Here is a 16409-nt window from a genome sequence, read left to right on the forward strand (position 1 = left end):
TGGAAACGTCCATAGGAGCTGGTCAGGGAAAATGTTTTTCCCTAGGGCAGCCTGAATTTGCAGTTTCTGCAGAGGAGATACTAGCTGAAATCAACATTATCAACATATGTAAGTTTGTGGGAATTTGTTGGTGGAAATTCTTGTTTCATCCATCTTTTGAGTGAATGTGTGTGTGAGAGAGACCTTGTTCTTTCTTTTCTCTCCCTTTCTCTCTGGTTCACAGAGGGTTAACGGGCCTCTAATCTCTACCAGCTGTCTGAGCTTGGCCTAACAGCACCAAGCAATTAGCTCTGATTGTGCCCACCTCAGAGAGACCACAGGAATCCAGGTTCAATGCACTGAGTGAAATAGCCAGGAGCTCTTTGTCAGTCTAATTAAGATTGCCTTTTGTTAAGCAATAAAGACATTAGCTGAAGAGTGGTGGCGGCAAGAAGACCAGGAACCTCAGGTAGCTCAGTTGGTAAAGCACCATCTAGAGGTCTGGGGTTCAAACCCAAGCTGAACTACTTTTGAATTCTTCATTGTGACCCCCAAATAGACAAGACTAGGCATGGAGAAAGAAACATCAGTTATGCTACCCTGACTCAGTCTTTTTTCCGCTGGGTATTAACAAGTACCTATGCATGAAAACATAGATTCCAGTCTTGCTCCTTTAATTGGCTCTCCCAATAATTTGTTGAATACATCTCTGACACAAGTCTACTATATATTAGTGAGAAAGTTATAGTTCCTAAGTGGCAAATGTTTTTACTTTGACAATTTCTGTATCATTTTTTTTTTCTTCTTTCCCTTTGGAACTAAAATCACTTGGGCAGACTATACAACCTGTTTCTAGGTCTTAGAGGCTCTGTAGCCCCACCTCCTCCCAGATGCCAGGGCTGGGAGAGCTAGAACTGGATGGAGAGAACAAAGCTTGAGGGAAGAAATAAAGTGCAGGAAGCAGGACCTGCTGGGGCACTGCCCAATCTTACCTGCCCTGATTCTGACCTCACCCAAGGGATGTCTGGGAAGGCAGGGAGGGAACCACACGCACCCCACCTCGCGCTCCTCTCAAAACTCTGAGTCATGCTGAACTCGGTAAATCCCAAACGGAAAGATTTAATTGAGCAATAGACGCTGAAATATTCAAAATGCTCCTGCTTTGGCCCCAATTCTACTTATGATAAATATCAAGAAATAAATTCTATTAAATTAAGGATGTGCAACAAATGTTATGTATTTTATCAGTGTTTGTTGCATTTTTATTCAAAACAGTGAAAAAAATAAACCAGGGACCAACTAATTAATATTTAGTACAGTCACATTCTGCAGTTGTTAAAAACTGCTTTGAAGGAAAATATCTTATAAGTAAGCGTTCTTTTTTGAGTGTTTGATAAACGTAAGAGTACAGTTTAAGTACGGAATTTTATTCCAATCCTATGACTGCCTATATCAAATATATAATACATACACATAATTCCATATATGTGCATGTGAAATATCCATGTTTATATGTGAAGCTACCTACGCATGTAAATAACTGCATATATGAGGAGTACAAGCGTATGTACAGGTATTGTCTGCTAGCCTTCCCTCTATAGTCAATCAATGTAAATCAAATTTGCATGGGAAACGCTTGCCTCTGTGCTGAGCAAATGCAGGCTTTCCTTGTTCTTAGTGCCTAGCGATCCAGCCTCACCCTCTCGAATGGCGCTTGTGTTGTAATAGGTGCGACACCATTAGATCTGACGTAGAGTCTGTGGGAGAATGCCCCGGGCTCCAGGCAAACGCTGTGCCATTTCATGCAGGGCGCTTGGTCATGCTCATCTCTAGAGAGAGCAGAAAGAGATCAGGCAAGGAACAGGGAAGGCTGGGACCTGAAAACATGGCAGCTCTGTGGGAATTTCCAACAACACAACCACAGAAGGCTCCTTCCCACGCATGCCGCACAATGAGGAGCAGCCCTAGGGCTCCCGACACCCAAGAGAGCCACGTGCAGAAGAAAGGAAGTGAAAACATGAACGATCTTGGCCCTGAGTTTATGATTCAAGACATTCCTGAGTCAGGGCAGAGACGCTGGAGTATGGCAGGTTTGGGGCCACACACCAGAGGTGCTCGTTGCCCCAGGCAGTTGAGGTCCGTGTTAAGCACGGAAATGTGAAGGCAAAGCCCCTTAGCTACAAAAAGAAAGAAACTCTGGTTTGAGGAAAGGCGGGGGGGGGGGGGGGGAGAGGAAGTTCCAGAAATTTCCATAGCTGAGGTAGAAGCCCTCAAAATGAGAAGAGCTTTTACTACCAGACATATACTAGGGGAAAGGGAGAGAAGGCAGGGGCAATGCCAGCTGTGCCAAGGCGGGAAAGACAGTATGGCAGGTGTTCGGGAAACCTACAACGCCACAGTTCAGAAACAAAGCTGAGGGTCACCTCAGTCCTATGGCGTGACTTCATAACAATAGATGTACCATTCCCTACCCTTTGAGAAGAAATAAGAACAGAGGCAGAGAAAAGACCTGTGGTTTGTTATAATCAAAACAAAGACAAAACTCCATCCTCAAAACACTGGTTGGAGGGCTGGGGAGATGGCTCAGCAGTTAAGTGTCTTACTGCGCCAGCATGAGGACCTGATTTCAGATCTCAGGAACCACACAAAAGCCCAGTGTGGTCATGCACGTCTGTTACCCGAAAGCAGAAGTCAGGGAGACAGACAAGTGGATCCACAGAGCTCACTGATCAGCTGGTGTAGCCACACAGTAAGTTCTGGGTCCAGGGAGAGACTGGGTCTTGAAAAACAAGATGGAAAGCAACAATGAAAACACTGGATATCAAACTCCGGCCTCCACATGCACGCACATGCACGCATACACATTGGATATGTACACACATATACTATACATGCATACACCACACACACACACACACACACACACTGAGCCTCTGCCCCTGACTGCTAGACCAGTAGGTCTAGCTTTAGCCCCCAAAGACCAGCTTGAGATATACCAGTATTAGTGCTTCTGTTTCCACACTCCAAAAAAAAATCTAAACTTAGTCATGAGGTTCTGAGGTAAGTCCACTGCGTTAGGAATCCCAGCCTTTATACAAACTCGTCCACTGACCCATGGCTGCTCCTGTCTTCTTCTCGTACTTTTACCACAGTAAAACTGACAGTATCAAGGAACCTTCCAAATATATTTAAAAAAAACAAAAAACAAAAAACAAAAAAAAAAAAAAAACCGTGGGTGCCCTGATTGGCATCTAAACTTGCCACTGCACAAAGACATGGGCTCCAACCATTCTGCCTTTGCGGAGTTCCTTTTATCTGGCCTTCCAGGCCTTTCCCGGAGGAAACTGGTTCTGTGCTTCATTCCTCTCTTTACAAAGTGTTTTTGTCTCCTTGGTTATTTAAGTGGTAAGAAGTATCCCAGATCACAGACCAAATATGACCTAGAAGCAACGAAAGTACTATACTGTGCTTTTTGCATGATTCATGTGTTGCCCTCGGAGCAATTTACAGGAGTGAGTTTGGTGTTCAATCTAGCACCTGGTGCCAGAAAGTTTAACAAGTGCCCCACAAATGTGTGGTGATGTTTTTGGATAAGGAAACTGAGATCCAGAGAGAACTGAGGATATAACTTCTACCTCCTGGCTAGCTAATTCCCTTTTGCCCCCAAAAATGTGGTAATTCTCTGTGCCCTTAACTTTGCCCTCCTTTTCTTGGGAGGCTGCTTCCTCTGGCCCCACGCTGACTCACCACTGTACTCAATCTCTTGGGTAAGATAACTATGTTTTAAAACATAGTTTTATGTGAGGAAATAATATACCCCGTCAGCCCCCCAAATCCAGGCTGGTTGAGGATTTCTGTTCCAATAGAGAGTCCTTGACCTTGGACCCCATAGCATGACTTTTCACATGGGCAGATTAGGAGCAGCATCTGGGAATAAACACACAACAGCCTTGGTGTCATGAACAGATGTGTTATTCACATACTGACCTCTATCCAGTGGCCATCCACCCCCACAAAGCAAAAGCTGGGTCTTCCCTGCACCGCTGACATTCCTCACCCACTCCTTAGAAGCCGCAGTCTGGGACTATGGCAGTCTTTGGAATGTCTGCACACTTGGAAGTCATCTCTACTTGTTGTGACAAGGGCTCCAAGTAGACCCACTCACTCCCTTTTCCCACAGCTAGTTCCAAGGACATCTCGAGAGAGAAACAGGTTTCTGGGTATACAATGACAGGCGGAGGCCTGTAGCTGAACTCTTGTACCCACAGCTATTTTTCCCCCTATCCATTGAAATCATTAGATAGCGAGTTGGCAAATGTGAGTGGAAATTCTGGTTTCTGCTGCTGTTACTACAAACTGCTACTGAGTAATCACTCTGAATTCACTTTGTGCCCACAAAACTCGGCCTCTACTTCCTTGGGAATTCCCCAGCATAGAGAGTTTTCAATGCCTTGATACTTTGCTATTTTTAAGGCTAGGAATGGAATGTTTGTAGAACTTCCTCTGCAAAAGGAAATAGTGACCTCTAAATTCATCGAAAGAGACAGAAGTAGACACCATTCTAAGGTTCCTTCCGTTGATGCCACCCAGCAGGGCTAAGAGCCTTTGGTATAACCTCGGTAGAGGCTCCAAGAGAAAGCTAGGCAGTGGCTAGGGGTCCATTGGATTACAGCACCATCCAAGTTTGTTCTTCTACCTGCGTTCCAGGGATCTTTATCCTCCGTGTTCAAAGATCAGGAATGAAAAGATGAGAAGTTGGTAGTCTCTACCTGAGCCCGGTTCCCAGATACCCCACTCCGTGTCCTAGCTCATTTGTCACTGAACCTCCACTGCGCCTTTTTCTGTGAGGAAAAAAAAAAAAAAAAACAAAAAACAAAACAAAACAAAAAAAACTTTGTGCCTAGCCACTAAAAAGTTTTCTCTAAACTTGAAGCTCACCATTAGCCAAGCCCCTCCAGACTCTGGTGTGTCCATACTCAGCAGGGCATCTCTGCCTCCCTCCCACATCTCCTCCCCTCTTCCCTGACAGGAAGGCCTAGCCCTAACTGCCACCAGAGATACCACCACGACCTTCATAGCATCCTAAATCAAGTTGCCCGGTTTCTTTACAAAATATCGCCTTCATCCTTGGGCTGGCACAGTCCCCTCTTAAGATGTTTCCAAGGCAGCCGCAACAGTTAGAGAAAGGAAAGGAAGGAGGGGAGGGGGAGGAGGGGGAGGGGGAAGGAAGGAAAGAACGAATGGGTTGGGGTGCTACTTGTTATTCATAACCAAGTGATGTATAAAACACAAATTGTTCTTTTTTTTTTTTTCTTACCGTAATTGTACTTTCAGACCTAAGGGAATCTTAATCTCCTGCAGAACCTTCTGTTAAACACTCTTCTGCTATAAACAATTCCAGATTTCAGAATAATGGTATAAATTTGCATTGTTACAGATAATGCTGTTCCTTTCCCCAAACCCCATTAAAAGAACATTAAAGGGTTTTGTTGCGTTTCACTTTCCTTTCTTTTTAAAATGTAAGGATGCTGAGAACAGAAAAGAAAATAGTGAGAACAAGGAGCAGGGAGTGGGAACATGAATTCTTTAGATTGGCCAGGCAGTTCTTCATTTCACTGAGTTCACACTCTCAACAGCAACTCCAGCTTCCCACTGGAGTTGTGTAAGCGAAAATAAATAAATAAATAACTTGTCTTTGAGGGGCAGTCAGATGGTGTTTGTTGCCAAGCATGATGCCCTGAGTTTGATTCTCCAGTACCCACATGATGGAAGGACAGAACTGGTAAAATTTTACATGGTAAAATTTTACCATGTAAAATTTTAAGTTCAAAACTATTTACTATCTGAGGGATAGTGAGACTGCCAAGCATGATGCTCTGAGTTTGAGTCCCAGTACTCAAATGGTGGAAGGAGAAGAAATACACTCTGTAAGTTGTTTTCTTCTAACTTGCACATGTATGACTGACATACACTCACACAATAAAGAAATAAAATAATAAAAACTTTGAACAACAAATACACTGGTTTTGAAAATGGAGAGCAGATGGACAAGAGGAGGCTGAACCTAAGTGGACAGGAGAAAGGCAAAGAACCAGTCAGGATCTTGCACCTTTGGGAATGAGATGATAAATAAGTTTGTTTGTAAGATGACTAAGAACAATAGACTCCTCACCCCCACAAAAGAGTGAATCATGTAGGATTCCATTCACATAAAACTATAGAAAAGATGAAGCAATCTACAGGGACAAAAGCAGACCTGGGTTTGCCTGGAGTGAAGGGGGAAAAGGGATACAATTACAAAGGACTCTGGAGAGACCTGAGAGCAGATGTGCATGTCCTCTGTGGTGGTGATGGTTTGGTATGCATATATCAAAACACATAAATTGACTAACTTAGATATGAACAGTTTTACCTTGGCAAAGCTGTCATTTAAGCATTGTTAATGCAGAGGCTAAGGCAAGGTGCTATGAACAAATGACCACTGAGTGCTTAGCCTTAAATCCTTAAATGGGTCAGTCATATCGCTCACTCCAAGGCTCACAAGACATCAAGGAAGAGGGGATGGAAAGAATGTAAGAGCCAGAGGATGGGAAGGAGAACCCTGAAACAACACTGTCTGTGGTCAGGAAAAGGTGTGGTTTTCACAATTCCATAGCAGCTGTGGCTGCCTCCATAGGATTTGTACAAGGCTGGGCCTATAAGCATTCAGTCACAGATGTGGGAGAGGCTCATGAGGGAGGCCCAGCCCTGTCCAGGAGAGCTATTGACTATCCAGAGCTGTGAGGAAAAGGAAGTCATTGTCTTCAATGATGTAGCCACTCATGCCTCCTTCGGTCTCCACACCCATGCCCACACAGGCAGCCCTGGTTCAATACAGTGGGTCACAAAGCAAAACCACATAAGACATGAAAGTGTGATGGGAATGTGGGGGAGGAGGGGTTTGTGGGAGTGGGAGAGCATTAAGAGATGATGGGGAATAAGTGTGACCAGAATAATTAGATACATATATGAAATTGCCAAAGAATAAGTTAATACAAGAAAGCTATAGTTTAAAATACTGAGTGTGTGTGTGTTTACAAAAACAGCTTGAGTGGTTAAGTGTGATTGCTGTGAAAGCAAGAGGACCTGAGTTTAAATCCCCAGTACCCATGTAAAAAGCTAGGCATGGAAAAGTACAGCCCATCCCTGGGAATCAGAGACAAGGGGGTCCTAGGAACTTTCTGGACAGCCAGCCTAACTAAAACAGGTTCAGCGAGAGACATGTCCAAACAATAATGGATCAAGGTACCTGATTTCTCCCCTGGCCTTCATAAACATAAGTGTGGGTACACACACACACACACACATATAGCAAACATATACATACATGTTCTGTGATTTTGGGGAACAGTATGATAATAATTTAACATATGGCAGAAAAATAAAAATGGAATAATCAGGAAAAATGAATGATTAGATTCCTAGAACACTTCTTGCCAAACTACTGGGAATCTTATTCTGTAAAAACTGGAAAATGAAGTGTTTTTGGACTGGAGGATGCCAAGTGTGTTTTAAGATAAGAAACGGGTCTTGCAAACAGGATAGTTAATGGAGGCAGGAAGCCTTCTATGAAGAACCCCAGTCTCTGTGCCCACAGCTAACGTGAACTGATCTCTAGCCCCCATAAGCATATAGAATATGTGGTCCCCAGCTGGTGGAACTGTTTGGAAAGGACTAGGAGATGAGGCCTTGGTAGGGGAGGTGTGTCACTAGGAGCAGGCTTTGGGGTTCCAAAAGACTCACTTCATTTCCAACATCCCCTTCTCTCTGCCTCATGCTTATGGATGGAAGCATACTCAGCTACTGCTCCAGCTTCATGCCCGCCATGCTCTGTGACGTGACAGTCATAGACTCACCCTCTGAAGCTGTAAGTTGCCTTGGTCATAGTGTCTTACCCCAGGAATAGACAAAGAACTAAGACAGAAAGTGTTTCTCCTCTAGGCAGAAAATTAAAAGGGACTTCCCTGGGAACTAAGTCAAAATTATTATCAAGGGCTCCTCAACCAACAGCCCTGAAAAGACATGAGCCAATGGTCTCTGCAGCCTGCAAGCTTCACCATGGACTCAGATGTTCCAAGCCACTACAGAGACACCCATTCTAGAATGTAAGATCATTAAACACCTGCAGATTTCTTACAAGAAGAACATCAAATAAATCAACTCATAAGGGCAGAGAGGGAGAAAAAAGAGCATTCAAAGAGGAAAAAAACTGAAAAACAAACAAAAGCTGGTATGTGCTACCCACATGAGTTAACTACATGCTCCTGTAGTTCTAGACGCTCAGAAGGCCGAGGCAGGAGGGAAGATTAGCCTGAACAACCATAGAAAGACCAAATAATATATTAAGTAGGTAAGTATCTCTGTATATAACACAAGGCACTACAATAATAAGACAGTCAAACTGAAATAATAAAATACTATGATGTTCAGCAGGTGGAATATTCAAGCAATGAAATATATTAAAATGTCAGAGAAATGAAAACAATAAAAGAGCTGAGAGATAATGGTTAGGTAAACCTGCCAGAAAGTAAAGGATAAAGACTTGAAAAATAGGATAAGAGTATTAGAGTTAGGGCTGGAGTGGATGGCTCAGTTGGTAAAGTACTTGCCTTGCAAGCACAAGGGGCTGAATTCAATCCCCAGAGCTCACATAAAAATGCCAGGCAAGGAGGCCCAGGTTTGTACTTCCAGCAGGGGAGAGGAGATAGGAGAATTCCTGGGACTTACTAGCCAGCTAACCTTATCAATGCTGATAAAACCAATAAATGACTAAAGGAGGTGAATAGCATTCCTAAGGATGACACCCTAAGTTGTCCTCTGCACCACATGTGTGCGCTCACACATGCATGTACACACACACACACACACACACACACACACACACGAGCATGCATACACACAAATACATGCATAATTTCTTAATTAAAGGTAAAAAACAATAAAACAAAATAACAGTTTTTAAAACTTAAAGAACACACGTTTTCAGATTCAATGGCCTGCTAAATGCCTCACAGAACCTAAGTACATAATAAAATTCCAAAGTATTAAGAATAAGAAGATATTTCTACGACATTCCAGACAGAAAATAATAGCCACATGAAACGAACTCGACATTTGAATGGAGTCCGACTTCTTCACAGCAATATTGGAAGCAAGGATGAAATGGAGCCATGCTTGCCAAGTCAGAAAGCAAAACCAACTCCAACCTAGAATTATATACCCAGATGTACTATCAGGCAAATGTCAGGATGGAGATATTGCCACACAGGCAAATTCCTAAAGAAATTTCTACTACTCACACACCATTTCCCAGGTGGGAAACAAGATCCAGGACAGGAGGGAAGCGAAGGGAGCTGGTGCTACAGAGAGAGAACAGGGTGAAACTAGGAACGACACCAAATAACCACAGTCCAAACTGATGCAGAGGTCTAGGGAGTTCCCTCAGAGGTAGAAACAAGCTGCCTAATATATCTGAATCAAAGGGAAGATTTAAATAAGTACTGGCAAGTTTGTAAGACAGTTAGTGATAGTCTTAGATGAATCTTCTGTGAAGATACCAAACTTAAATTTTGGAATCTTTTATTTCCATGTGTTTGGTTAGAAGATCGTTTATAATTACGTCTCTACGCTTTCTGTCTCTCTCCCTATTTCTGTTTCTTCTGTCTCGGTCTCTCTGTCTGTGTTTTGTATTTCAGTCTGTCTGTCTGTCTGTGTGCATGTTACTGGAAATTAAACTAGAGCCCTTCTTATGCTGGGCAAGCAAGCTGCCACAGCTCTTTCATTTTCTGACATAGGGTGTCACTAGACTGTCCGGCCAATCCTTGAATATGCAATCCTGCTGCCTGAGCCTCCTGAGTAGCTGGATTAAAGGCCTCTGACAGCAGGCCCAGCATGCATTTCTTCTCTTAACCAGGCCTGCCAACAGAAATTATACACCATCCTACTGATAGAAAACTAAGAAAATGAAAAAGAGAAGACAGTTACTAAGGAAATACAAAATGATTAGCTGGAGAGAAAGAATGCCAAATTGACTAGGTATATCGGGTCTCAGAATATTTATATATCACAATAACAGCAATACCAATCATTGATCTAAGAAAATTAAGGTGTAACCATATTATGAGGATTAGCAGATGAGAGGGGCATATGTGTCAGTTGAAGACTGGAGGAGAACAAAGAATCTGTTTCATTTCTGGAAGAGGAAGTGTTCTGTAAGCCTAAACCTCTGAGTTTAAGACTTAACACTACACGTGTGTCGTTAAGAAAGAAGAACTAAGGCTGGGACGCTCAATCCGTCCAGTGCCTGCCACACGAGCAGGAAAGCGAGTTTGAAGCCCTAGCACCCACTGACATTATCACACATCTACAGCCCCAGTGCCAGGGAGCAGGGAAGGGGTGCGGCCTGGGAGTCTGACATCCAGCAAGTCTAGCCAGTCAACAAGCTCCAGATCCCCTGAGAGACCCTGCCTCAAAACTGAGGTGAAGAGCAATTGAGGGAAATGCCTAATCTGGATTTCCGGCTTCCATACCTGTGCATTTACATGCATGCATTGAGAAATGGGACCATCCCAAATTAGAAAGAAAAACAACTGGACCTTGAATAAGGGCCAGCTAAGAAAGAAGAACAAGTCAGGTGATTTAGGCCCGCTATGGGAAAAGAGGGGAGGACTGTCCTTGAAGCTGTAAGTGGCCCGCTACAGAACAGAGAGATGAGGGGAGGACTGTCCTTGGAGCTGTGAGCTCCCCGCTACAGCTGCCAGCTTTTTTTCTTTTCTGCTGACTAATCAATGTAAAGGCCTGATTTTTTAGGAATAAAAACTCTGTGCTTTGTATGCTCGGGGTCGTCTCCTGCTTTGAAGGGACGACCCCCATCGCGATCGAAATAAACTGCCCCTTGCTTTTGCATCGAACCGCGGTCTGTGAGTCTCTTTGGGGGAGGGAGCGGTAGGGACCCTACACCGGGAGTGCAGGTTTTGCAGCATGTACACACAGGGAGAGAGACAGAGAGAAAGAGAAAGAAAGAGAGAGAGGAAATTTCTTTAGAAAACTACTGAACTCTATACAAAACTGACTTTAAAACAAAACTGAAAGAAAACAAAACAAAAATTAACAATAGCGCCATGTTTAAAACTTGGTTTTGGAAAAAAAAGAATAAAACACCATTGTTTGAGCAATTAAAACTCATTTCCACATTGTATGACCTGCTGACATGACTTCTCCGTGGCTAAGGGGAAAGTTTTATTGTAGAGGTGAGAGAGAGAGAACACCCAGAGTCTAGAAGAGCCCAGAGCAGAGAGAGAAAGACGTAGACTGAACATGGCTAGCAGACTGAACGTGATGAGGGTTATCTGCCAGTGGGGAGCATAGCAGAGGATAGAGAACAGAGAAAACAATGAGAATAGCAGAAGCTGGAGTAGGAGCCAAAATTAGTGACAATAGCAGGTGATAAGAATAATGAGTAACTCAAGGAGGCAGAGGCAGACGGATCTCTGTGAGTTCAAGGCCAGCCTGGACTACAAAATGAGTCTAAGACAGCCAAGACTACACACAGAGAGACTCTATCTTGAAAAATCAAACATAAAATAAAGGTGATTAGCTGGGGGCAGGGGGGAGAGAAAAGGACCCATGGAGGCATTAAAATGTTTAACAGGTACTTGTGCGTATGGACTGAGCTTGCCTCGAGACTAGGCTGGACCTTGATGGTGCTCGTAGGCACTGCAGATGTATGTTAATTAGAGAGCTGTATGTCCCATTTGCCAGAGGTAAGGGAAAATGAGTCCTGATAGACTGGAGCCAGCTTCACAAGTTCCTGAGGAATGCTCGCTTTTTATCTAACTGCCAGAAAGCCTCCTATAGTCCAGGGTGAGCTCATTTCTGGATATTTGGACTGGAGTTTGGGGAACTGGAGTTGCCTTTGGACGTGACAAATATCAGCTCACTGAGTCAACGTGCAGGCGCGTGCGCGCGTGCGTGCGTGCGTGCGTGCGTGCGTGCGTAGAATCCTTTAAAAACTGTCATGATGAGAAGCAAGGGTGAGAGAAAGGTAAGGAAGCCCTGCAGCCACACTCCCAAGCCAGTCCCTCCCTTCCCACCACACAAGCTCTGGAAAAAGACACATTCTTGCCTTATCTCCTTCCCCTTCCTCCTCTGGCACTTCCCTCCTCCTCCAATTCTAGAAATGGAAAGTCTTCAGACTGTGGGGTTTACCAGTGCAGGTGATGGCTCCACGGGACTTCGGCACAGGAGGTGGGAATTCCCAGACAGGCCTTGTCACTACCCAAAGATCCATTACGCCCAGGCACATCCTGTGACCTGAAGGGGCACTGTGGCACGCGCAGCTCGAAAACCTGCCCTGGTATGAGCTGACTTGCATGCTGGATGTGCAATGCCTGTGAAGGAGGGGCCCCTGAATGAACAAACAGCTTTATTGAGCAGGTGTCTTTGCTAAGCCATAGGAAATCACAGAAAAAGGTGTTCAAAAAAGGGGTTTGAGAAAAGGCTATGAAGCGCACTTGTGAATGAGGTGAATGAGGATGCAAAGGCCTAGCTCTCTCTCCTGCATGACAAGAGGAAGCTGAGGGACCACCACAGGTTCTTGGGTTTATAAGACAGCCATGGTGTGCAGGCAAGGACAGTCAGGGAAAGTAGAGTCATTACTACCGAGTACCCTTGATTACCACAAACTTGTGAGATGCAGGAATAAGCATGTATTTGTTTATCCTCTGATATATTCTCTTAACAGCTCTACTGGGCTATGGTTAACATGAAATATACAAACTTAGGGACCAGAGAGACGGCTCAGTTGGGTGAAAAGCACCTGCTGCCAAGCTTGAAGCCCTGGGTTTGATCCCCTGGCCTTACACTGTAGGAGAGAACGGAATCCCACAGGTTGTCATCTGACTGTCACATGCATGCTTGAGTGAATGTTCACACACACACACGCACACACACACACACACACTAGTTAGATAGACAGATAGACAGATAGATAGATAGATAAGATAGATAGATAAATTTTTCAAAAAACTAACTTTTTATTTTAAAAGTCCTTGGTTATAAAAAGAATAATGTTAAATATATCATTAAGTCTTTAAAAAAAAAACCTGCAAATTTAAAATGCACAGTTCAATAATTTGACAAAAGTATATACAACGAAACCAAGTGGTATGACCACGATGCTGAACATCGTGCCTGCCCTTTTATTTCTCTTGCCCTTTTATTTCCACTCCATCCTCACTCCCATCACCACACAAGTGTTGATGCATTCTGTCCCCATGGACTTTCTAGAATTTGGTATAAATGGAGCATATACGTATACACTCTTTCTACCTGGAATTTTGCACCATTAGGCTGAGACTCATCCATTTTGGCCCATGTGTCATCAATCCATCCCTTTTGTTTTGGTTTGGTTTTGATTTTTAAGACAGGGTTTCTTTGTGTAGTCTTGGCTGTCCTAGAGACAAGGCTGGTCTTGAACTCACAGAGGTCTTCCTGCCTCAGCCTCCAGAGCGCTGGGATTAAAGGTGTGCAACACCACCATCCATAATTCATTCCTGTTTATTGCTATGTAGAAGTGTCCCATCATATGGTTTATCCAGTCACGTGTTGAGGACTTTGAGTTGTTTCTATTTTTAGCAATGACAAAAAAAATATTGCTATGAACATTACATAAGGATAGCCTTTCCTTTCTCTCGCGTAAATAAAGGCCTAGGAATGGAAAGGTGGAGCCTCACGTTCAACATACATTTAGCTTTTTAAAAAAACATGAATGGCTTCCCAAAGTGATTGTATCACTTTACATTCCAACCAACCACATAAGAAAATTCCACTGCTTTCTCACCCTTTTTAATTTTGAGTACACTGATAAGTGTGTGATTATTCCGAGAGCCGTGAATTACTTTTATGTTCTCTTTAGTTTTCAACATTTTATCAAGCTTAGAGGAAATACTCAGAGAATTGGTCTCTGTCACAGTGAGTGGAATTTGTTGCTGTTCCACCAGGCGAATGGGTACCAGTGCCAACCCAGGGCAGAGTGTGGTTCAGAGACAGAGCGAAAGACTGGTTAAGGTAAAATGGGCCTCTAGTTCTAGTCCTCAACTTGTAAAACATTACCTAAGTGTCCTTGGGCAACTCCCCTACCTTCCCATGGGCTCAGTTTCCTGTCTAGATAATGGGAACACCAAGATTCCAAGTACTTTAAGGTTACATGAGATAGAAAAGTATTATCAAATCTTTCTTATTTTCACCAAGAAGCGCGCATTTTTATTTCATTGTTTACAACTGTCTTATGAAGAAGATGGAGCTGTCTCCATTCCAGATGATAGAAACTCTCATCTGCCCTCCCACCAAGCCCAGGTTCTTCTTTCTAGAATGAGAAATGAAACAACTAGTTTCCATCAGGGCCGCACGTCACATGTGAGTTCTGCTCCAACCAAAACTTTTTGGGGGAAGGGAGTGTTAAATAGCTGGATTTTTTTTTTTTTTTTTTGGAAGAAGGCAGGGTCTTGCTACATAGCCCAGCCTGGCCTTAAAGCTAGAGATTCTCTTGCCTCAGTCTCTCAGGTGCTGTAATTTCAGGCACATACCACCATACCCAGAATATATTATAGTTTTGCACGAATCTCACTTGTCCTTGAGCCATAACAATCATTACCCAGCCAGGCCTTGCTTCAAGAGATAACAGTGTTAAGAATGTCAAGAAAAAACAATGTAGCTCATTGTCAAAGTCGCTCTGCCCCATGGGAGTGGGACTGAAGCCCACAACTGGACAAGAACAATAACCACCCTATATTTCACATTGAATGTTGGGGGTCAACCTTATTTCATAAGGGCCTTGACAGACTGAACCTGCCTGCCACGAAGAGCATCAACTCTGTGGGGATCAAACAGAAAAGTTCTGTGAGGGCCAGTTAGAAGAGACACGGGGAGGCACAAAGAAACACCACAGGATTCTAAGGGCTCCCTTGAGGTACAGAGCCTTCTGTGAATCTGTGAGGAAACACCAGGGTAAGCACATGGGGGCCAGGGACCCACAGATATCAGCTGTGCCAGAAGGAAAGGCATACTTGAATCGGAGCTGTGCAGTTTCTCAGTGGGCTGTAAGCTGTTCCCCGTGTTCCCGGGAATACAGTACACACGACTTACCCTTCTGAGAATGAGGCTGGATTAGAGAAACAACTCCAACGTTCCAAAAAGAAGCAACCATATGAGCTGCCCTAGTTTAATTTCTGTTGCTGTGGTAAAATAACCTGACAAAAGCAACTTTCGGGGCTGGAGAGATGGCTCAGTGGTTAAGAGCACTGAGTCCCAGAGGACTCGGGTTCAATTCCCAGCACCCGCACGGCAGCTCACAACTGTCTGTAAGTCCGGGATCCAACACCCTCGTGCAGGCAAAACACCAATGCACATAAAATTTAAAAAAAAAAAGCAACTTAGAAGAAAGGATTTATTTGGCTTTTTAAAATCCAGGTTTACACCAGGTGGTGGTGGTGCACACCTTTAATCCCAACACTCCAAAGGCAGAGGCAGAGGCAGAGGCAGGCAGATCACTGTAAGTTTGAGGCCAGCCTGATCTACAGAGTGAGTTCCAGGACAGCCAAGGTTACACAGAGAAACCCTGACTTGGTACACAGAGAAACCCTGTTTCAGAAAACCAAAGGGAAAAAAAAAATCCAGGTTTACAGTCCCTCATTGCAGGTAAGTCAAGGCAGGGGCTTCAAACAGCCGGTCACACTGCCCAGACAAGAACAGAGAGAAATCAATGCGTACATGCTCACTTACCTGCTTGCTTGTTCTCAGTTCCATCTCTCCACACAATTCAGATTCCCTTGTCTAGGGAATGACGCCGCCACTCCCCTCCCCCGTGGAATGGGTCTTCCCATCTCAATGAACTTAATTAAGACAGCCATGTACAGGCCAGCCTGATGTAGACAATCCCTCACTTTCCCCGGTGATCCTAGGTGTTGTCTGGCTGACGATTAATGCTAACCAATCAAAAGCGCAGACCAGTAACTTCCTTGGGTCCTTGTATGAAACTGAATGTAGGTTGAGGTATTTGTATAGGCAAAGTATAGTAGCAAGCTCCTGCCTCCCAATGCAAGCCAACCAAAGACAACAATAATCTCATTTAATTCAGGTGACAAACTTGTGTCAGGCGCCAACGATTACCGAACTTTAGCGTTTGAACCTTCACTTGTGGACAATGAAAAATTCCTGGGAATGAAGAGGTTAAGCAGAAGAAGTGACCGAAAGCGGGAACTCAGCTCTGAGCGCACAGTGAGGAAAGCAGTGATGAGACCGGTGGTTGGGGCAAGGGGATGGAAGGAGTAGATGGGCAGAAGGATGGGGGGTGCTGATGGGTGGTCACCTGGGTGTGCAGGAGAGCAGAAAAA

This window comes from Meriones unguiculatus, chromosome 18, assembly GCF_030254825.1.
Source record: "Meriones unguiculatus strain TT.TT164.6M chromosome 18, Bangor_MerUng_6.1, whole genome shotgun sequence".
NCBI classification, from domain to species: Eukaryota; Metazoa; Chordata; class Mammalia; order Rodentia; family Muridae; genus Meriones; species Meriones unguiculatus.